Consider the following 22,989-nt stretch of genomic DNA (forward strand, 5'->3'; position numbering starts at 1 on the left):
CATCATGTGTGAGTAGTCAAGATCTTCTTTTGACACCTGTGTCTCACCTGTTGGCAGGACCTGCTGTTCCAACCTTTTCCTCCTGCACGTATCAACTTTCTTTATCTTCTCCTTTTCTTCTCTCTACAGCTGTTCTGCTTCTTTCTGCTGCCTTTGTTTCACTCTGCCCATTGATTTGCTTCAAAGCCAGACCAGCTGGCTTTGGATGCTTCCCTGTGAGCCCTAAGAGGCCCGTCTTCTCGCCTGTTTCTCCTCTTGTCCCTTGGTCTCTCTGCCGGCAGAGAGCAAGAGAGGCAGTGGTTTGAAGGGCAGGACCCCAGATGGACATAGACATGTTGGGCATGTGTTATGTGATGGGGCTTGGCTAAGGGCTCACTGGATCCAGCCACTGCTGTCATTCATATCTCTTGAAGGTGTGGAGGATTTTTGTGTCTTTGTCAGAAAGCTGTCTATCCATCTATCTATCCATCTATCTATCTATTTATCTATCGATCTGTCTATAATCAATACATGTTTTGATATAAAGATATATTTTATCTTCAGCACAGTGAACACTTTGGGAGAAAATGCTAAATTTTTGAAATGGTGAAATACTTCTACATAGTCTACATTTTTCATGTTTCTTTAAAACAAATCCATACATTTTTTGGGGGTTTACCAAGTGTTCATTTACCATCACTTGCTTTCATAAACTAAGAGGAAAACTTAGATTTTAAAGAATAAGTGATGTACTTCAACAAGTTGCAGGGACGTGCCAAATAACGGTTTGTTCCAGCAGGGCTTTGATGCGCGACAGCTGGCATTTCCAACATTACACTAGACCACAAATAGACCCAGACACTCTTTCTTGCCAATTAAAAAAGGGCCTAAAACATGCATCTCATGCAGCGACCTTTATTAGGCTATATAAGTCATGTTTGATCTACAATACGATATCAAGAAAAGAAATCTGTGTTTATATTGTAAATGAGAAAAGCACAAACATCACTGAGTCACACAGTTTTCTGAGACAGCAGTCTAACCACTGAGCTCTGAAATAACATTTCATTATCTGGGGCTCATTAAAAAGCCATTCTGAAAAGCCCTCAGCATCCCCTAAACAATCTGTGGTCTCCCAATCGCTGCCCAATACACATTCAGTAACCAGACAAACATTGTCAGCAAATGTTATTTCAGTGACTTTTTACATAACAGCTTTATGCCATTTTTTTTAACAAATTTATACCAATTTCCAGGTAATTATCAAAACTGATATTTCAGTTTTTACAGCAAATTGCTTATTATCGTGTTAAAAACTCTGCATCCAGAACATTTTTAATCATGTTGATGGTACAAAAGTCTTCTAACAAAATGTTATCTGAGTAGACTGCAGCAGCGTGTTAGATAATCAAGATCAAGATCTAAAAATACTCTATGTCTCACAGTTTGGATCGCTTCTCTCATTACCCACTGTAATTAAAAGTAACCAAGGCCTGCCAGCTCCAAATAGCATAGAATAGCACACAACTGTTAATGTGAAGGAATGACACTTGAAATGAAAACCCTCACGTTGATCACTTTGCTGGGGAAACTGGAGCAAATAACACAAAGCTTTGAGAACGCCATTGACTGTGGGTCAGGAGGAAGGTGTCTTATTAAGTTTAATGGTCAACTGCAGTCAAACTCTTCTGAAAATCTAGACAGTGCAGTTTATGTGTTTGTTATACAGGGTTTAATGTTAGAAATGACGTCTCAGGTGGTCTGTGATGTTTTTCTTGTGTTTAAATCTTACTTCTTTTCAACTTTGACACTCTCCAGAAGGTTTTGTTGAGCATCCGTGCTCTTCCTGAGTTAGAGAATGACAGCATACAAATGCCCTTATGATGAGTTGATGATATCTCTAGAGAAAACCAGTCTCTCGGGTTTCTTAATATATTTTTCTCTGTCTGTCACACTGCTGAATGCTTATGAACTGCAAGGTGAAGTAGTCCAAATATCTACAGTATAATGTCTTGTTTGCTTGATGGACCCCTTTTTTTCCTGCAGATGTGCAGAGATCCAGATAATAACATAAGCTCTTTAATTATCTCTAATATTCACATGAGCCTATAGCTCAAAATCTCCACTGTACTGAGCTCATTAAAAATTTAACAAGGTCAGGAATGAAATTGCTCTTACCATTATTCATTTTGTCCCTAATTTCAAGTATTATTTAATTAATCACCTCGAATGATTCACAAAATTCACCAAGTCATAGGTCGCTGGGTGATTTTCATACTTACAAACTTATATTTGTATAAATGAAATAGAAGACACTTTCTCCAGTGTCTTCCCTTTTTTCAAAATAAAAGCCTGCTATGAATTTCTGTGGTTACAGTTTAAAAAAAAAAAAAAAAGCAAAACAAAAAAGACAACATTCATGATGCCTTGATGCAATTTTTGGCTTTATTGGATAAAACTTTGAAGTTTTATGAGGCAAAAATGATCTAGGTATTTCACAGTTCACGAATTTCACAGATTTTCTGACTTGATGATTGCATCATAAGCAAACGGCTTGCTGTGTATGTGTGAGTTTCTGACATCGCCAAAACCAGTCAGCAGGTGCCATCACTTCTCATTCCCACCATTTACAGTGTAAAGACATGTTGAGGACGAGCAGGATCAAGGGAGTCTGCCAAAGGGAATGTGTGGGAGAAACCACTCTAATTTCTGCCTTTCAGCCAGTTCTCTTTGGCATTTTAGCTATTCCACGTCAAGCTAATGCTACTGTAATTCAGTTTGTCAGACTGTATACCAAGAAACCTAAAGATAGCTGAATCTATCATCACCGTTTACCTAGGCAGCATTAAGACAAGACACTGTGTTCTGTCTACAGGTGCTGTGTTTTAGCATTAGACCCTTTTAACTGATGGCTGTTATATGAAACACTAACACAAAACACTAACATAAATACAGAAAATGATAATTTTCCCTAATACTAACTTTCACTTTTGCTATCACATTGTCTGAATTACTGCTGATTTTGAACACATACATATTCCCTCACAATGCTCTATTGCTGCATGGTTGATTTCTGAAAACCTACCCTATCAAGCAATTGTAGGTAGTAGGTGCCCAGTTCTCACTAAGCATTATGACTCATACCAGGCATAGAACTGCAATCCAATTCTAATCCACAAGAGATAATTTGGTATTCATGTTTTACAAATGTGCTCGAGAAAAATCCCTAAATCTTTTTGGCAAGTGTAGTCGAGAAAGTCATGCAAGCATGTCATCCACCATGAAAAGGCAGTGGGATGGTTCGGTAAGTGGGGCTTTGTCTCTTGAATTCAGCCTGAAAGACATTGCCATCATCAGCTTTCTTTGTTGCAGACGTCTTTCCAGTATTTTACTGGTTTCTCAAAGGTAAATAGAGGCTTGACTCAGTGGAGCACATGCAGTTTTCCTACAACAGGTAATAAATTTGCATGTCAGGCCTGCACGTCACAGATTAAACATGCTTTGTTTAGGATGATTTATGAGTGTGATGTCGTGCTGGGTGCACTTGGCTGTAAAAAACTGAGGGTTTGATGGTAGTGAGGGGGTAGCAGGTGGGGCGGTGAGGTTGGTGAGTGTCAGATTTGTCTTACAGGAAGACTGATCTGTAGCTGCTCCGAGGGTGCCCACTGCAACACACACCTCTGTCATTAATCACACACAGCCTCGGAGAACAGAGTGCTTTGTCTTCTCTTCCTCTCACACCGGTGCTACAAGCTGTCACCACCCTGAGAAAAGCTTACTTCAGAACTACCAAGAAGTAAGAGAAACTGCTGGTGCCATTCTGAAAATGGAGGTATATGTATTCTCACAAAGGATATAAAGTTGCAACTTTAAAGCCCCCCTTACTTGTTTCCCTCACGGTATGCCAGCTGTTCAGTGCCAACATCTTTACCAGATCCTGAGCTTCGATGTGAACTTTGCATGTTTTTGTGTAGACATTGCCTGATAATAACGCCTACACTGTTCTTGTACTCTTCCTCCTTCAAAGAAGGTTACCTGGATATACAGGATTAAGATCATTCACTATCCTTACAAAGGAACAGCTGATTCAGCATGCAGCACAGCTAAAAGCATGTTGACTTATAATCCAAATACTGTACAGCTGACCGCTGATGCCCCACTTTCTAGCTCTCACACTCACTACTTCTATTCTTAATCACAGCAGGAGTGCCATTAAATTAAGGATCTTTGTTCAGAGTGATTGCGTGATTTTTCACTTGAAGTTGAACATCAAGAAACACTGTAGATGTAACAATACGTCACATTCATTTGGCAGATATTTTAGCTCAAATTGACATCAATGGATGGATGTCCATTCAATCTCTAAAGGCACAAGAGCTACGTTTCATCAAAACCTATAAGTGCATCTCTTCCAGATGAATAACTAGGTGTGCACTGGTTGCAAATGAGACGTAAACTATACCTGTCTAATCTCCATGATAGTTTCCCAGCTCACAGTGTGGTCTTGCAGCTAAAGTCAAGTCCTTCACAAAAACTCCCCTAAATGATTTACTGTTCTGTTTTCATGGACATAATAGAAATACTGAGCATGTACTGTGGCAGGGTGAACAAATCCACGATACAGACAAAAAGCCTAAATCTATAGTAAGAAATAGGCCTTGCCTGGTATGCCAAGCCCAGTTTCTGCGGTGAAGAAGGGAAAATGAAAGTGCACAACTAATAGAACAGTAAAGAAAAAGGGAAAAGGAAAGGTGGAGTCCATTCCTCAGGCTATGGTTTGAAATTTGTGTCTTAAAGAACAAATAGTTAGAAAAGTAGAAAATGGGCTAAACATCCCACTTGTTACAGAGTATACCTTCTAAGCTCTGCATAAAACTATTATCCATTTTCTCTGTCCATTTAAATCTAATTTTTGCTCCCTGAGACTGTGAAATTAAAAGTTAAATGCATACTTTCATCACACTGAGATATGCTTAGAATTTCCTATCTACCCCAGGCATCTCATAAACAGTTAATTTCTGAATATGACCCTAGGTGGTCAGAAAGCGCATAACGATCTGTCAAAATAGAGATCAGGTCCACAAAGCATGCTTTCACTGTGGAGGGCCAGATATGTGAAGTATATAATTGCATGCACTGTTTAACATTTATTACATTCAGCACACCATTGCGGTTTGTTTATCGTAACATACCAGGCAAATGCTAATGTGTGCCTAAGCAAATATTTGCAGAACTATATCAAATTCAGCTTCCAAATTAAGGATATCAGAAAGGCCAAATAGAGTTGTGTGTGAAATAACAGAGTTGTTAGGCCATCCGGTGTTCCATACACAGATTGCCCTATCACACGAGTGGTTGAAGTGTTTGCACACAGTGCCGCCTCCAGGCTTACAGATCACACTGTGCCTTATTAAGAGCTTTAACAAAATCTGGCTTTCACTAGCCCCCTTTAGTCACCACTCTGAAAGCAGCGGTCTTCAGGACCTCTGTTTGTACACAGCCCCAACTAAATACCTATATCCCCTAAACAGACTGGGGCAGTATACATGTGCTCAATAGATAAAAGCCAAAGGTGGAGATATTATGGCCTTGCTGAATGAATTCAGAGCAGAGATGGTCTGAAGTAATATTATTCTTCCTGCATTCTATCAGGCACACTCAGCTTTATTGGATGCTCATTTGGTGCACCAAACAATCTTTTACCTTACTGGGATAAAGTTAAGTAAGTGTTGTGTTTCTCTCAAAATGTCATTTATAAGCAGGTCTGATGACCATGAGGAGACCATTGGAATGGTCTCAGGGTACAAGTTCAGCTGTCAGACAGACAAGTCATTTACATTTATGCAAACGTAGTGAGCAGTGGTGCAAGACAGTGAACCACTGACCCATAAACTGATTATCTCCAGCTGCACACTGACCCACTGAAATGACCTCACTAAAATTGTTGAAAGTTATGATGTATTCTGGGTGTAGCCTAATTGTGTCCTATTCCTTCAGTCACCAAAATAGAGGACTCCATTTTATTATAGTATGCTGGGAATTCCCCTCCATTTCCTCATGCTCTTGACCTCCCACCCTCCATTGTATGTGCAAAGAGAGGGTCTGGGGCCGGAGTAGCCCGTGCCGCTCTGCCAGGCTGACAGATCGGCTTGTCGTGCCCTCTGTTGCTCTGTCTGCACTGCGGCTCCATTGTTCTGCCCTCTCAAGCCGAGATGCGGGACAACTCCTCACCACTGTGTCTGACAGACCTGCAACCTGATACCACAGCAGCAGCTGCCTGCCTCCATCCCTGTGGAACCTCAATGCAGCATGTACTGTATATGTGCATGTGGATGAATCATATGAAGTTTTAATAACATTTAGACAGACAAAGAATTGTAAAACATTTGTGTTTGAAACTAGAAAAACAATTTTTAACATTTTTTCAACAAAAGTGAAGATGAACTGTTTGAAATCACAAAGACATAATGAACATCAGCCATTCAAAACGTATGCACAGGAACAAACTCTGCACTATAAACCGGTGTAGGATGTATGTCTACAAAGGCCCAATGCTTCTATATAGTAGCAAATTATACACTCTTTACTGCAACAAGAGGAAGACTGACATCTTATCTCACCTCCACAGAGAAATGGAAAAACTGAGCCTGAAGAAGCCTATAGTGCAGACACAACACAACAGCCTATACACATCAAAGCAAGCCCCAACCAAGCTGAGCATGCCGTTGTGTGTCACTGAGGAATAGTCCTCTTTTTATGTAACACACAGATGATTAAAGAGTTCAACACAGCAAGCAGACTAATGACTCCACTGGGTTGCAGGGGAACTCAGGAGAGAAGAAGGCAGGGCCTCTGGAGAATACTTGCCGAAACGGGGATCGGTTCTAAAATATACAAATTTATTCATCAGAAAATAGTCTTTTTATGTCATCGATGTGTACGAATGTGAGTGTGTGCAGGTGGCAGAGTGAATGCGAGCAAGAAAGGTGGGTGGGGAGGCAGAGATGAGAGAGAAAAAGAGATAGCAAGTCTGATAGGATCAGCCTTCTGTGAGCTAAAGAGCATCAAGCAACCAAAAACAACCACGAGTTAACTCTGCCATAATGTACGCTTGACTTTCTGTTTCCTTTAATTCCTTCAATACTATTTCAAATATCATTAACACATTATCTTGCAACATTAAACTGATCTAAATAATCACATTCCTTTCTCTAATAAATTTGCATTCACCTTTTCCTCAGTCTATCAGACACAGTCACAGAGACTGTTCATGTGCAGTACAAAGGTAGATGTTTTTCCGTGAGCTAAATGGACACTACTCAGTCCCTTGTGAGAGTGATTAATGGTTGCGGTGTCTCTGGGACAAAGTGCAGGAATTATTACTATCACTATAAAAAGAGGGATTAATGGCCACAAGCTAGCTGCTCAGGGTAATCATATGAGATTAAGAAAAAGCCATTCTCCATCATCCAAGGTACAAAATTTGTCCCTATTAGCAAAAGCACAAGGATAAAACACTCATACCAGTGACCATAATGGGATTTCTTTCTCAATAAAACACCAACTCTATATTTTCAGATTGCAAATTTTAAAATACCTGCGTATACAGGTATTGAGCCAATGATGATTTGTCTTGTAATTACACTTCTAGGGTTAACAAGCTTTCCAATAATGACAGTGTTGTATACATTGATAAGATATTGCTGTATCATTCACAAACATTGGTTGCAGTCAATGCATTCATAGTTTTTAAATATGCAGCCATGTGAATAAAGTCTTTCTTCTGCAAAACAACAAAGTAATGTGCCTTGAATTCTGGGGGGATTCCATTCCCTTGCCTGTTGCTGTAGCAAACCATTGTGCTCTTTGCGGAAACATATTCCATCCTTAGACTGACGTGCTATTTTTACAGCCAACAGACAGCGATTAGACAGAAAGTTAGTGCAATAAGTTGAATAAGCCTTTACTTTCAATTTAGACAGCACCATAAAGTTAAAATAAGTATTTTATACATTTTGGCAATTTATAAACAATCTGAAAGCTATAAATGTTAAATAAATGTTAAATAACTGGAATTCAAACTGATTGGTAGAATTCAAATACACATGATAATTTATTAAACATATTATATTTTTCATTTCGCATAACTAGAAATCATAAAGAAACCAAAGAGACAATTTTGAGACAACCTATTTTAAAAGCAAACATTTTTACTCAAGCATATTTGGACTTTCATACCATTTGATTCCATTTAAATCTTCAATTTAATCAAGAGGTTGCTTAATTTCAGTTTTTATATCCATAAGAGCTTTGCTACCCCTTCTCTTTAGTTCAAGGTCTCTTTTAGAAAAAGAACATAATACCCAGAGCATACTTTATTTAAGAGGGAGGGATCCTCATCCCTGGAAATAGTAAATGCAAATCCACTAAAATGGTTATTCCTCATGAGTACAATCCAACAGGGATGACAACATAAACAATGGTGCAGCTAGTTGTTCAAACCAGCTGCACAGTGCTATTGTTAGGATTAGCATGGTAATCTCAGAGCTGGAAAAGCTCTGGGTAGAGACACCTGATCGGACAGGGTGGATAAGTATTTGTCCTGCTTTCATCTTGCAAACTTTCTACAAACAGCATTCATCAATATTACATTTATATTGACAATATAATATTGGTCTCATTTCTTTCATGGAGTTTATTGGTCTACTCTATGTACTCCTTCTTTGTATTCTTTGCCCTTCTGACCAAATGAATAACCTCACATGACTGAGATATATGTGAATTGATGTCTTTTTTTTCAAGATGAACAGAGTGATTTTGCACTAAGTTCAAATAAAAAGGAAGAGAAAAGAGAGCAAAATGAAATGTGTTTGTCTAGATGAGCAGAAGGCCTGCAGAGCTTGGCAGGAGTCCTGCCTCTGACAGCAGCTGCGGCCTCAGTTTTATATCTTAAGGTGGTGCCTTGACTCCGCACCAGCTCTTCTATCTCCAGCTCTCATGTTTTCAATCAGAGGGGACCATAAATTATTGTCAGCAGTAATCACAGCTGTCCACTGTGGGCCTGCTGAGGGGTCCTAGCCTGTCCTGGTGTATCAAGTCACACTGGATGGTGGCACCAGTGATATGGGCAGTGGGAAGGACCTGTGTCTAGAAACAGCACAAAAGTTCTGTTTATCTTAAAACCTGAAGACACTGAAAATTATCTGCTTGAATGTGAAGATCAAACTCGATCGAACTAAAATGAAACTCGTCTAAAGAGTCAATTGAATATTTTTAATCAATAACACGTAATCCTGTCCAGTGAGTACCCCTGCCTTTCAGCCAAAAGAGACCTGGAATAGGCTCCAGCTCCCTGTGACCCTAATTAGAAATAAGTGGGTATAGATAATGGATGTATGGATGGAATAACACTTAATTACAGTTTCTATGAATACTGGAATCAGCCTTGTTATCACTGTGAACATTTTTGTTATCCTGAAAAAAGTTTAGGCAAATGCTCAGATGACTTCCTGTGTGTTTATTTTTTGTTCAAACTTCAGTGGATAGCATGAGTTGTTAATCGTTGAATATTAAATATTGGGTGAACAATTCCTTTTATTCTGTATCACTGGAAAGCAACACAAATAACAGACTGTACATCTGTGGTCAAACATTATCATTAATTGTTGTATCCTTTAAAATATGTGGTTTCATTTAATTCTAACCCTGAATACAATGGGAGAATGCCTGTTAGAGTCTCACTAAATGTTGGCACAGCCCTCCTCCCTAAAGTCGTAAAGCAGACAAAGTGGGTTTCCCCTCTTTCTTCTGTCCGCAAAATTCATCTGGCTCCTCTGGCAAGCTGCCTGGGTAATCGTGGCGCAGTCTGTGTTTTTCACGACAGCACTGTTATTTTGCTGTGAAAACTCTCAGCATGGGGTGGCACACCCACCTCTGGCAAGATACTGCTGTCAGAGCTGATCAGCAGAGAGCAGCCTTCTCTTTCAATTAGCCTTGTCTGTCTAAGAACAGGGCCAGGAGCACCAGCACGCAGCCACACAGGCACCCGGTGAAGGAACAGCAAGGAGAGCAGGTGGGATGAGAGGGGAGAGCTAGAGAAGTAAGCCCCAAAACTCCAGACGGGGACTGAAATACCCTCCACTGCTGTGTGCTAAGTCCCTCTGTACCAGAAAGGGCCCTGCCATGGCACGTCACAGTAAACACAGGCAGGCTCCATGGAAACACGGCCATTTGGCACAAAAGCACAAGATGAGATATGGCACCAATGAGGCAGATAATTCCCTGAATAACTATATCTTCCCCCTCATGTGCTATCGCTGTGATGAAGAGCAAGTGTGCACATGTGTGAAAGAGAGAGAAAAAGAGAGCATGTGGTGAAACAGCCATGTCACATGTTACCCATGGAGTTACTTAGGAAATAACAAACCGCAATTTATATGGCACTAATCAAGACACAAATTAGAGGTTGTTAGGGGAGCTTATGAACAGTGTTGAAGGGGCTTGAGGAGGAGCTCTGGGAGCGAAACGAGAGAGGGTGGCAGCCATGCCCCTAGGTTGTTTATTACAAATGCCACATCCAGGTGGGATTTGCAGAGTTGCACCCTAGCCAGCATCTTCCTCTCAGTGGAAATAGCCCGAGGTGGAGGATGGTAAACATGGGCAGTTGTAACACACGCACATACTGTATGTTCAATGGGGATTTTCAATAGAGAACCTGCTACTTGGAAATACCACATTCAAAATTTGTGGACATGCATAGCATTTATAATTCTGCTGGCAGTTTCAGTTTTGCAAAAGTCAAACACTGTACTGCCAAAAGTGTATGTTCAAAGTAGATCAAACCTCTGATTAAGTCTGAGTGAATGAAGAACATACTTCAAAGTCTTGTCACAGGTTAAAAAAGAGCACAGCCTTAACACCTTGAGCCTTTTCTTTCTGTTTCAGGCTTTAGCTCACCAAAGTCAAAGCATACGGAATAAAAGCAGGCAATAAGAAGAGAAAAACTGTGATATGTTGCTCCAGTTTTCCAAGCTTACTTTTCCCTATCAGTTGAAGGATGCTTTACTGTAATGATTATCATGTGTCTAAAGTCGTTTTAGAGAATGATTGTACCTATAAAACCAGGAGCTCTGTTGCCAGCAGACTGGAAGCTGGAATACCTATCACTTACTGAATATTTTCAACATGATTACAGCACAGTAATGTGAACAGACTCAGTGGGTTGCATTTATTCATTATTTGACATTTTTGTCCTTATTCCTTTTTGTTTTCTTTCCAGAAAACTAATCGTCATATCACAGTCATATCACATACTCTCCAGATAGAGTTTGCTAGTTTGTCATGGAATTGTAGATATCCATCTATAATCTATAATGCTCATTCCTTTCAAGGGTTGAATGAAAGTTATAGCCAATCCCACCAAGGTCTGGCAAAAAGCAGGGTACACATTGGATAGAACACCAGTCTGTCACAGGGCTGACACATGGATACAAATACTCACATTCATATATATAATATCAGCAGTTCATCTTATCTGTATGTCTTGGAACTCTGGGAAGAAGCAGGAGTACCCACAGAAAACCCACACAGACACTGGATCAAAAGGGGGTTCAAACCTGGAATCCTTTTGCTATGAGATGACAGTGCTAACCTATGTAGATACTCAAATGTTCAATGTTTTGAGCAACGTTAAGTAAGCATTAACAAGAAGTTCTAAGAAAAGTGATAATTTGATCATCTATAGACAGTTGGTAAAAACTCTATTTGAACAAATGTACTTTTAAGCTGCATTAAACATTTCAGCAGAAACAGCTACAGCAATAATGATGGCTCTAAATAAGAGTTTACATAATTTTCTAAAGGGCCTTCAGGAAATCCAGACAAAAGGCAACTATTTCATTTTAGAGATAAATTATCAATATAACGGGACCAAAAAATTGTTATGATTGCTAAGTGACATGGATAGGTCCGTATGCTTTTTTTCATTATGGGCTGCACTCAGTATCTAAGTACACTTTCAAGCAATGCCAAACTTTAAAATCCAGCTGCTCTCTCATATCCCTGATTCCATATGTATCCTGTTCAATCCATATGTAACTAAGGATATGACTTTCTTTGTTCTTTTGCCATTCACAAAATATGAATATAATATTTGGTAGATACTTTATCCTCATTTGACCAGTTTGTAATGCAGATATTGTTCGTCTTTGACTGTTGAACACCAACAAAATAAAAAATTTAAAAAAATCTATGTCACATAGGAGATTGTATGCATTTTGCAGCTGTACATATGACACATTCAGGGACTAAAAGAATAGTGATGAAGAGAAAAAGTAAGAATTTAAGAAAGAAGGAACAATACGACTCTAAGTACAGAGGGAAGGACAACAACTTCTCTCGCCTTTCCAGCTGATATGTGTGAGATGGGGGCCCCTTTGGTGAGCATTGTTGTCAGCCGAGACAAACTGCAGCTCCTGGGAGTGCCCCAGATCTGACAGAATCCTCCCACTCCATCAGTCACGTCATTGGAGTCAGTCAAGGAGTCTGCGCCCTGCTCGCGGTCACACTAACCAGGAGACACAAGCTGTTCCTCTCCAGGTGCTCATTAATGCACTTGTCCTTGATGCCTCCACCATACAACAACACAAAGACAAACACATGCCTGCCGTGTTCTAATTACACTTGTGCGCACACACAAGGATGTGCATGATGCATTTCACTGAGAGACTTGTAAATGTCAAACAACAGCAGACGCTTCTTTACTTCCCCCTCCTGCTGCTGTTGCTCTTCATGTTTTTTTTTTTAATGTGATGGGGTGGGGGGTGGGGGGGTTAATGTAGTGCTATGTAAAGATGGTTCAAGCCTTTGAAGTGGAGGACGGTAGGGGACAGCTGATAGGCGAACCACTACGATTGAGAGCCGGGCTGGAGAAATTCATCAAGCTTCCTCAGCAATTAGCATATGGGCCTAATTATCATATGAAACCAATCCTCCATAACCAGCTTCTGCCTCTAATATGACTCCCTATCCTTCTACATTATCACCCATCCCACTGAAAAATGGTAAGCATGGATGACCCTGGTATTGTCTCATACCTCTCCTCTCCAAGGCCTGCTTGAAAAACTACCATACCTCCGATGTTCCCTTTTCCATTATGCAGTTAAGCCAGACAGTTAATTATCCAGGAGCAGGGAGGCCGGGTCTCTTTGCTGGCTGCGATAACGATATGCTTTGCTGGGCAGAGAATGAACAGGGCCAGCCCATAGGGAGCTCTGCTGATGTCAGGCAATCTTTCAAAAAAGGCCCAGGCAATTAGATGCACCAGTGCTACCAGGGATGACTAGTGTTATTGAGGATACTGGCTAGCTTCTCTAATGGGGGTATTTAGGGCAATTATGATAAAGATGTCAGGGCGACCTCCTCCCAACTGCTGCTTTTACAAGGGGTGCCTCTAAGTGGAAGATCACAGAGGAGAAATAAGGAGTGACTAAAGATGCGGCCAGTCCCGTGTGGAAGTCTTGCCACCAGCAGAACTGCACTTAAGACTTGTCTCATGTGGAAAATACTGTCTAGAGGTGCTAAATGGGATAATCTGCCCTCAGAGTTGAGTTTTTATGGGACTTTTGGAGTTTATTATGACAGTCTCAAGAAAATAAACACTCCAGTGCTCAATTAAAGAGTAAAGCCTGGCTGATTTGTTTCCATTTAGCAACATACAGATTCAGCGCATCTGGCCCAGGGAGGGATTGGAGAACTGTTATTATTTAATGGATGAGGGAAGCTGACCATCTGTAAGGTAGCAGAGCCCCACAAAGGGGACTTTCATGTGGCCACTGTTGAATGCTGTTTTCATTTGAATTGTTTCCATGCATACATTTACCTCAGTCATCACCTTTCCACCACTGGCATTCACCACCTCCCATCAAAGATACAGCTCAGGGACATGGCCCCTGGTCACCACACACACACCTATAACCAGTCACTCCAGTTGCAATGTTAACATATGCCATCCACATGGCTGGCATGACACTAAACACACACTGACTAATGTTTGAAGTAGGTTCAAAGAAGAAAAAACAGAGGAAAAGTGCAACGTGGAAGCAGCATGTATCCTCTTTCCTTCTTTAAGCAGCCAAGCAGCTGGTCATGTTCTTACAAAGTGCTCAGTACATTTTCACAATTGTTTTTATACCATGTCGGTGGATAATGCTCCATGATATCCCTCTCCCTGTAATAACCTCTCTGGCTAAATACTAGATACTGCATTAGATAGCCAGGAGACAGCAATCCCACGATCCAAATGAAGAAAAAAGCTCTTTGGTGTAGCACATTCTAAGCATTTCTTCTGTTGTACTTCATGGAGCTGAGCCATACACTAGTCAGGAGAGACTAGAGAGATTAGATATGATGTTTAATGAAATAAAACCCTCAAAGTACACTGAGCCTCTCATTATAACACTGTAACCAAGGAGTTCTGGTAGCGAAAATTAAACAGACAAGAGAAATGTAAATCTTTCTTTATATAAATGGCAATTCTGGTCTGCCTTCCCATAGGCGTGTTGGTCCATTGCTTTGGTCCATGCTGAAATATCTCAACAACTATCCAGTTGATTGCCATGTGTAGACATGGATACTCCCCAGTATCAGTTCAACTGAGCTCCTGAATTAATTTCTAGTTCCACAGCAGGTTGATGTCCGGTTTTTATGAAACAGCTCAACAGCTATGGATTGCTATGACATGTGATGCAGGCACTGATTTCCCCTCAGAAAACATGGTATTAATGCTGGTACTTAAATGTTTCATCTAGAGTAGCAATCAGGTGAAAATGTCATTTTCAGTTCTTTGGTTTAACGACATTTCCATTGTTTGTGTAGAGCATTAATTAGCAAACCTTCGCAGGCCAGCATACTAAACAAAAAAAAAGATGAATATTGTAAAAATCAGCATATTGTGGTGTGATAGACTGACGATCTGTCCAGGGTGTATACTGCATCTCACCTGGTGTCAGCTCAGATTGGCTCCAGCTCCCACTGCAACACTGAAATGTACTAATATAGAAAATGAATGAGAGTGTGGTTGCATGCACGTTGGAACGCTGAAGTAACCACTTAAGCGTGATTGTGTCTAAAGTGAATGTTTAAAAATTACATAACTAGAACCTACAACAAATATGATTGAATTTACTCATGAAACATCCACTCCTACTTTCTGTAAAATAAAATTCTATAATAAAGTATAGAGCATAATTAATTAGCTTTCAAGAGGTAAACAGAAATCATTCAAAATAAATAATGCAGAATAAATATTATAGTATTATAGTTCCCATGGACTGATTCTCAGTTTCCTAATTTACCCATAATAATTTTTCATTTTGCACTGGCTGCTTTTCATTATGTGTTTTTACTACTTCTACAAAATGCTACCAAAGCATCATACGTAAATAGGCATGGTGGCCTCTCTGAAAACCTGGATAATCAATCAGGTCAGGTTTGCCCTTCTGGAGCAACCAGCCCCCATCCTACCTAGCCATCAGTCATGCCCCATGTCTGGTCGTCCTCTTGCCTATTTTCACACCATCTCTTTTGCTCCACAGCTAACATGATGACTTATTATGTTTTCCAACTAGATTCCCCTTGATGTTTGCTCTCTAACTCTCTCTCTGCCTGTGAGTTACAATACTCTCTGCTCATTTTCCAGCAGGATAGCTGAAGAATTAGCTCCAAATGTCTGGCCGAGAGTCAAAAGCAAGCAGGGGGAACCTGGAAAGAAAAATACAGCTTTGAATTTGAATTTTCTGGCTATTTACCTTTATAAGTAATATTTACCATGAAAAGTAATATCTGTTCTTTTTGAATACTTCTAATAGAGCGTTTGATGGTTGCATAATTGTTGTCTAATCAGTATTGGTATCTTCATTTGGTGAGTTAAAAGTTTCCATGCACGCTTCTGTACAAGGTTAGTTCAAAAGCTGAGAATGTTATAAGGCTTTCCATGACACTTCTGCAAATCAAATTTATAATGCCAGTATGGAGGTGTATTGTGTTCTCTGGGATAAGGCTTCACTCAAGTGTAATAAAAATAAAACAAAAGTCAAAGTTTTTCCCAAAAGGGTGCAACATATGCCTGTACAATATAAGGTCACCTTTAAGGCTGCTCTGCTGCACTGTGCACACAACTAAGAGGTACACTTAGCACATCAACTAAGCATCAGCTAACAGTTTCACGACCTGAGTGATTACAGAAGTGTTTGTTTCTATCAATTGCAGTAGATTGTTGTTGATTGGTGAGGTGAGTTTGCAAGGACCTACTTCACTTTTCACATTTTGACACAGGTGTAGAGAGATGAATTTAAAGTTTGTCATATCACAATAAATCTAAACTGTGATCAAATCCTCCTGAAAATGATTGAAAAAGTTCTTAAATGGAAGCCTTGCAGACAGTCGTTCCATCAAATTGCAGCCATCTGAGTCATTTAGTTCCATTAGAGAGAAGTGTTTCTCTTAATGCAAATGGATAATCAAGAGTGCTGCATCAGGTCTGGACAGAGGACCAGCATGACCTGCTGTGTGTGTATATAAACCACAGCTATAGTGATAAATGACTGGCTTGACAGAGTGTTGTTCTGTGCTGTAGTGGAAGAAAGGTCCCACTGTGACTGCCATCCACCATCACACACGCCCACCTCTCAAAACACCTCATGTATCACTGTCTGCAGATGCTGAAATGAGAATGTGACAAAAGAATTGTTTGAGAGTGTAGGCGTAATGAAAGTAAAAAATGAGTAAAATGTGCGTGTGCATGTGTGTAATTGCATAATCGGGAATACATAACACACTTGTCTGATTACATCAGAGACACAACAAAAGTGAAGCTCTGTCACCTTTGCTACTGCTGTTTTCTGGTCTATACGGGGTCACAAGAGGATAACCAATGAAAAAACAGAGAAAGAAAGTGAGAACAAGACCAACCGTCCCTCCAGGTAGGACCCTGAAGGGATTGGGCCCCTAAAAAATAAGGCTAATTTGAAGGTCATATTAAATCATGCCACTTGGTACAGCTCAGAAGGGGGAGGGGGCTCAGTACAAGTGCAGGGGGAGCTGCTTGGGTTGCACTACTATGAGGCATGCACTCCAACACTTTCCCCTATGCTCTCATCAATCTCTCCCATTCACTGAGGTCCTCCTCTGACCCACATAGCCAGAGGGAGGGGTTGCCTTTATTCCATTATTGATACCACTGCATCACACAACCTGCATTTATGTGAACTAACTCAGCAGAGAAGTCACAAAGGTCAGAACCACAGGCAGACATTTAGCCTCAAATTCACATTCGCGGTCAAAGATATGGGAAAATAGTACTGCTTTTGATAGTCCTACTGCACAAAATATTCATTTTGGAAGCACAGTCCTTGTGTGGGAGTTGTATGGTTTGGTCAATTCTTAATTGTGAGCAATTCGTTTCACGTTTAAGCAGAATGGGCCAGTTTCAGTCAGCAATGCTGCTTTATGTGCGTTGCCTTCACAAAAGTGTCATATTCACAAAGTTGTCACATGGTGATACTAGAAAAGGTCATATCAAACATTACTACCTGACTTATGGGATATTAAACATGCATCACAGTTTATGGTACATGTTTGGATTACGTAAGAGAAAAAAAATCTAATGCTCATTTTAATTCATCATTTGTACAGACAGGTTCTCTGTTTCTCTTGCAGATGCCACACATCTTAGACATATAATTATAGAAAGAGGTGAAATTGTTTATGCAGAATTACCTGTGAACAAATTGGCAACTTGCAAATTTTCCCCTCTTAAATGCTGAGATGAGGGGGTTGCAAAGCCGGACTACAGTGTACAAAGGACAAGGAGCTGCACCATCACCTCCATTTAGAAGTGTGTCGCCGGCAGTGCAGTTTTTGTGAGTATGAGCATTTTGATATCGGGGACATGAGGGTACTAAAAACCTCCCTGCATCATTTTGGAAATGTCTGGTGAACAGTTGCTGATCCACGTTTTAGCAGCTAAAGCTTGGTTCCCTGGCCACTGGGAAAAGATGAAACCCCCCCATACACATATCTCCCTGTCACAATGTCGCTAAAACTGCAATTATGAAGGAATGTACACACTGTCAGCAGACAAAACACAGTTATTGGTTTAGCGTGCCTTTGTCTAAACAAAGAATGGCGATATCACCTCCAAAGCTCTCCATAATCTTTGATTTTGACATTGAATAGAAAGAAGAGAAGAAGCTTTAGTGGTTAAACAATAGCAGATTTGTTTTCTGCATATGTTTCAAATTAGGCCAAGGTTTGGGTAAGGATAAACATAAGTTTAAGACATTCTAAGTCTTTGCCATAGCAGATACGATTCACGTAGAGTATAAATACAAAACTATTGTTTTAACAAAGCACTGGCGTGGAACAATGCTGCTGGATGGAAAGACAGCTTATCTTATCGTACTGCAACTATCATGCGTTTGCTGTGGACAGCTTTAGTCAGTTTAAAGGAGGGTGTGCCTGGCTTAAGTAGTTGCCTTTGTTTCTACTTCTTAACAGCGGCCTTACTTGCACATATACTTTGATTTCCGTACTGAAACACATTTCTTATTCTGTGTTCGAATAACATGCTTTATCTGAAGTGTAGCAGCTGTGAATGCATTAGCATATTTGCTTCTAGTCTGAATTGGATACCTTTGTTAAAGTGGTAAAACCACTCTTACAATTTAACAGCAATGGAATTGTGCCACTTTTCACCAAATTTGGGACTTTAGTTGAAAATAAATGCACCACCTTTACAAAGACAAAGCTATATCTTTATATTTACTAGAGAGTCTCATACAGGTAATGTTATAAATGCAATAACTGGGATGGAGAGGTATTTTTAAATGTAATTATTTTTTAAGATCATCTCTGAGTGAAGCCACATCAGGGACTAACCAATGACACACCTGAGTTACCCTGATGTACCTAAGGAAGAGCCGGTGGGGCTTGAAAAGTTGCTTTTAAATGTAACTAATAAAAGATTTTAAAAAAAGAAACTTTGTAAATGGCATGCTAACAAAAAGATAGATAGATAGATAGATAGATAGATAGATAGATAGATAGATAGATAGATAGATAGATAGATAGATAGATAGATAGACAGATAGACAGATAGACAGATAGACAGATAGACAGATAGACAGATAGACAGATAGACAGATACTTTATTCATCCCTCCATGGGAACACATTTCGTATGAGGGGCTCATGTTCATTGCTGAGGGGTGGATGTCTGTGGGTTAACTAACAGGAAGTGGGGACAGCTGTTTAAAAGTTAGGTGTTAGTTTGTGGTTTTAACAAATAACTGTGACAAATCTAACAAGCATAAGCATGATACGAATGACGGTCCTAGAACTTCATTTATTTGTGAATTTGATCCATAAATTGTTTTCATTTGGTAAAACTGTTAACACATTCCTGTGTTGCAAATTGAGCTGTACATTGACACGTCTTGTTAGCCCACCAGTAAATGTGAACAATACATTACCTCATGGTGACATGGTTATAATAGTTCCAAAGATGTTTTTGTATAATTTTTTAGAATTCAATTAACAAAAAACATAAATTATATAAAATTTGACTTGATTTGGCTTCAAACTTTCATGAGTTAGACCAAAGAATAAAATGTCAATTGTGCTATGCACTTCTTTCAATCTATTCTGCTCAGGCAGAAGAATCTTGCCACAACTTATGTGAATCATGCTGCATGTCAGTAACACTGTTCCTGCACATGCTGGGGACACTGTGGTTTGTTACCTTGCTGGTCTGTGACCGCATACTTGTGTGGTAAAAGTTCAATGCGCAACTTGTGGAAATTCAACCAAACAGTTTGTGCAGGTAGATGCAAGACAGAGGTTTTATGACTAAGCATGTGTTTTTTAATTTATTAATTTATTTGATTGACAGAGGAAAACTAAGCAGTTGTTATCCTCTCTAAATGCAATGATTCTGCTACTGCAAATTCTCCACAAACAGAGGTTTTCTGTTTTGATCTACAGCTTTGAGTTTACAAGTGAAGTTGACAAGGTTGTCATGGGCCTGTTAGACTGTGAACAGGAAGGGTAAGTGCTGAAGTGCTTAAGGGCAGATTTCTAGAGTTGTGGTTCCTGACAGATCAAAATGGAGTAATTGTAAGCACAGGACTCCGCTCAGGGAGTGGGTGCTCTAAGCTTTGAGACGATGAATTAAACACATATATTATCATTAAATTGCATTGTTTTTAAAGGTTAAATCTACTGCATGATTTCAAAACTGGCTTAGCATTTCAGGGAGGAAATATTATTGAAAATCAAATGCTTAGAACCATTGTATCATTGCAAGAAAGTTTACTGGCACTGTTTCTCCTGTGTTTTTTTTTTTTTTTGTTTTGTTTCTTTTTGCTGTAATGGCCTCAATAAAGCTATTCAAATTTAATGTTTGTTGGAAGAGGTCCACAGAAGTTGGAGACCTTCCAAAGTCTGAGGTCTATCAGATAAACATATATTAAATAACATCTATTTTCCTGCATAGTCTGTAGCTAAACCACCAGAATGCAGCTAAGTTGAACCAAGAAGCTCTGTTTCCCACATGTAAAAGGATTACCCTACTGATCCAGTAAAACCTCACAAATAGTGTAAAAATCTGGGTTCTCTGCACTCTTTTGTAGAAAGTAAGTGGCTATCTCCTGGAAAGACCATCCTGATGAATTAAAGAGAGTAAAAAGACAAAGCAAGTTGTGATGGGGAGCATATACATAAATTTCCAATGTTGTAACAACACAACTCAAAAGCTCTTCTAACAAATACTATAGCTCATTACGTAGTAGAGTATAAACCCGTTAACCTTTATTAAAGTATGCCTTATAAGAAAACTGTCCCAAAAAGTTACAGATGTGACTGCATGTCTATGGAAAGAATACCTGAAAACTGATACTTTACCTCTATCAGTAATGCCTCCACAGTGTATCATAGGCTTGCTTAGTAGCCACATGATGTGATTGCTCTAGCACAGTAGAATCATTAGAAGTGTTTGAATGGAGTTTGGCAAGGGTGAGAAATTTTAAGTGCTCACCCTCCACCTCTTCTCATCCAGCCACACACACAGTCCCTTGAATGTCTACACACACACAGATGTCAGAGAGGTCTGAGTGACTCTACTCCTGTCACTGGGTGTATGCTGTGAAAACAGCACTTTCTCCTCACCCTCTCCCCCCTCTCCCTCTCCTCTGGACGCCAGCCTGACATACCAGACCTTGTTCGTTAGCACATATTTTTACCCACCGTTACTAAATTAGGAAGCCAGAGAGAGCAAATGGAGTGTGGCTGCCAAGGCAGAAGAAGAAGGGTCTGATCAGGACTGGGTTTACTGAGGGCCGATGCCAACCCTACCAGCTTCATTAAGAGCCACTTGGGTTTCAGAAATAGAAGCCCAACAGGGACCAGGGCCAAACAGAGCCCTGAATGGCAAGCCAAAAACTCACGGGACAAACAAACAAATAAGCGGGTCGTCTCATGGTTTGCCAGAATAAACTGGCAGCCGCTATCCCAAGGAGCCATAAGAAGTTATCTTAGGCAGTATTGCACACAAAATGTCCCTGCCCCAAGATTAAAAGTGGTGACAGTACAAATACTGCCAGTCCAATACAGAATAAATTACTCTAGAAAGCTGTCTCTGGAGAGCAATTTCTCAAAGCAGCCACAGAGATGTTCCTTCTTGTTTATTTGGCATGGATTTTAGGCTCTGATGTAAGAAAGGATATTTTCACAAGGAAATGTACATTTCCTCTTCTTGCTATGGGCATATTGCATTAATGTCTAAAGAACACAGAAAATTATATGGAACAGTGACTGTGTTTTCAAAATGATATATATTTTTTATTTTAATCTTGAAAGGCCTTGCAGATTTTTTGTCTTCAATACTTATGATTCAGATCTCTGCCACTGTATAGAATATAAAACAAATTAACACTGTACAATATTAAAATAGGCTGCATCCTCCTCGTTATATAATAAATAACTAGACAGAGGGAAAAGTATGTTGCTATGCAGAAAATGTAATCTATTTTATTTACAGGCGATATGGCCAGAAGACAGAGTCTGCGAGGACATAATATATATAATTTTTTCATCTCTGGCAGCGTTCTGTGTCAGAAACACACACATAAAACAACAATTTAGGAAAAGTGTTCTTTTAAACATTAAATGTGGAAGTTAAAACCATACAGGAAAGTCATTGTTCATTGTTTATTGTCTCATGTGAGTGGCACCTCTCAACCTGTGCACTACAATGACTTCAGTCCATTTAACATCCACCCATTAAAACTAATGAGCTATTAGCTACTGACTTTGAACAACTTTAAGGTCAACATTGCCACTCCCATGTAGTATATTAGCCAATAAGGATATAGAAAATGTATATCTCTACTTATGGTATAGTTTTGATTGTGTGACAGTGCTGTCTTCTATTGAAGATGATGCTTTTGATTATACTGCCCCTGCTTGTCGTTGTCATCAGAGAATACTTAACGTTATATGACACTAGAAGGGTTAACAAGTTTTAGTATTTGCCGGACTTTTAGTACACGTGGGTGACCAAATAATGGAAATAAATAGACTGACTAGTGTTTAAGACGCACTTGGGAGGAAACTGGACAAATATCTTGGGGTTTACATATTTTTAGTTTAAAGCTTTGAAGCGTGTATGTCCTTAGGAGAGGCCAAAACCCCAGCCATCACTTCTTAAAAGAGCACAACAATATCATAATACTATCTGGAGCACGACTGCAAAACCTGCACTAAGATCTGGGACTGTTACTTTTGTGTTACTATACTGACATCTTGGGGACGCATCATAGAACTACAATTGCTGGTTCAAAATGTTAAAACTTCTGAGATAAATTATACAATAATTGTGTGATGTGGATTGTGTCCAGACAGCCTTCCAAAAACGTATGACGTATTTTCAACTTTTGTAGCTGTATTTCTCGGTCTC

At 39.7% G+C, this 22,989-nt stretch overlaps 1 protein-coding gene across 12 annotated transcripts in view; it reads right to left on the minus strand.

Moving 5' to 3' along the window:
* The window catches only part of mef2aa (myocyte enhancer factor 2aa), a 54,376-nt gene extending 54,056 nt beyond the window's left edge, over window positions 1-320 (minus strand). For 5 of the 12 annotated variants that reach the window (XM_026312025.2, XM_026312035.2, XM_026312031.2 and 2 more), the window contains exon 1: window positions 48-319. The gene's annotated coding sequence lies outside the window, so the exon portion shown is untranslated. Of the gene's footprint in view, window positions 1-47 lie in introns of all 12 variants that reach the window. The other 7 variants (XM_026312034.2, XM_026312030.2, XM_026312033.2 and 4 more) reach the window with 3 other exon arrangements.
* Window positions 321-22,989: the final 22,669 nt, after the last annotated feature.

The sequence above is a fragment of the Mastacembelus armatus genome, chromosome 6, assembly GCF_900324485.2.
Source record: "Mastacembelus armatus chromosome 6, fMasArm1.2, whole genome shotgun sequence".
NCBI classification, from domain to species: Eukaryota; Metazoa; Chordata; class Actinopteri; order Synbranchiformes; family Mastacembelidae; genus Mastacembelus; species Mastacembelus armatus.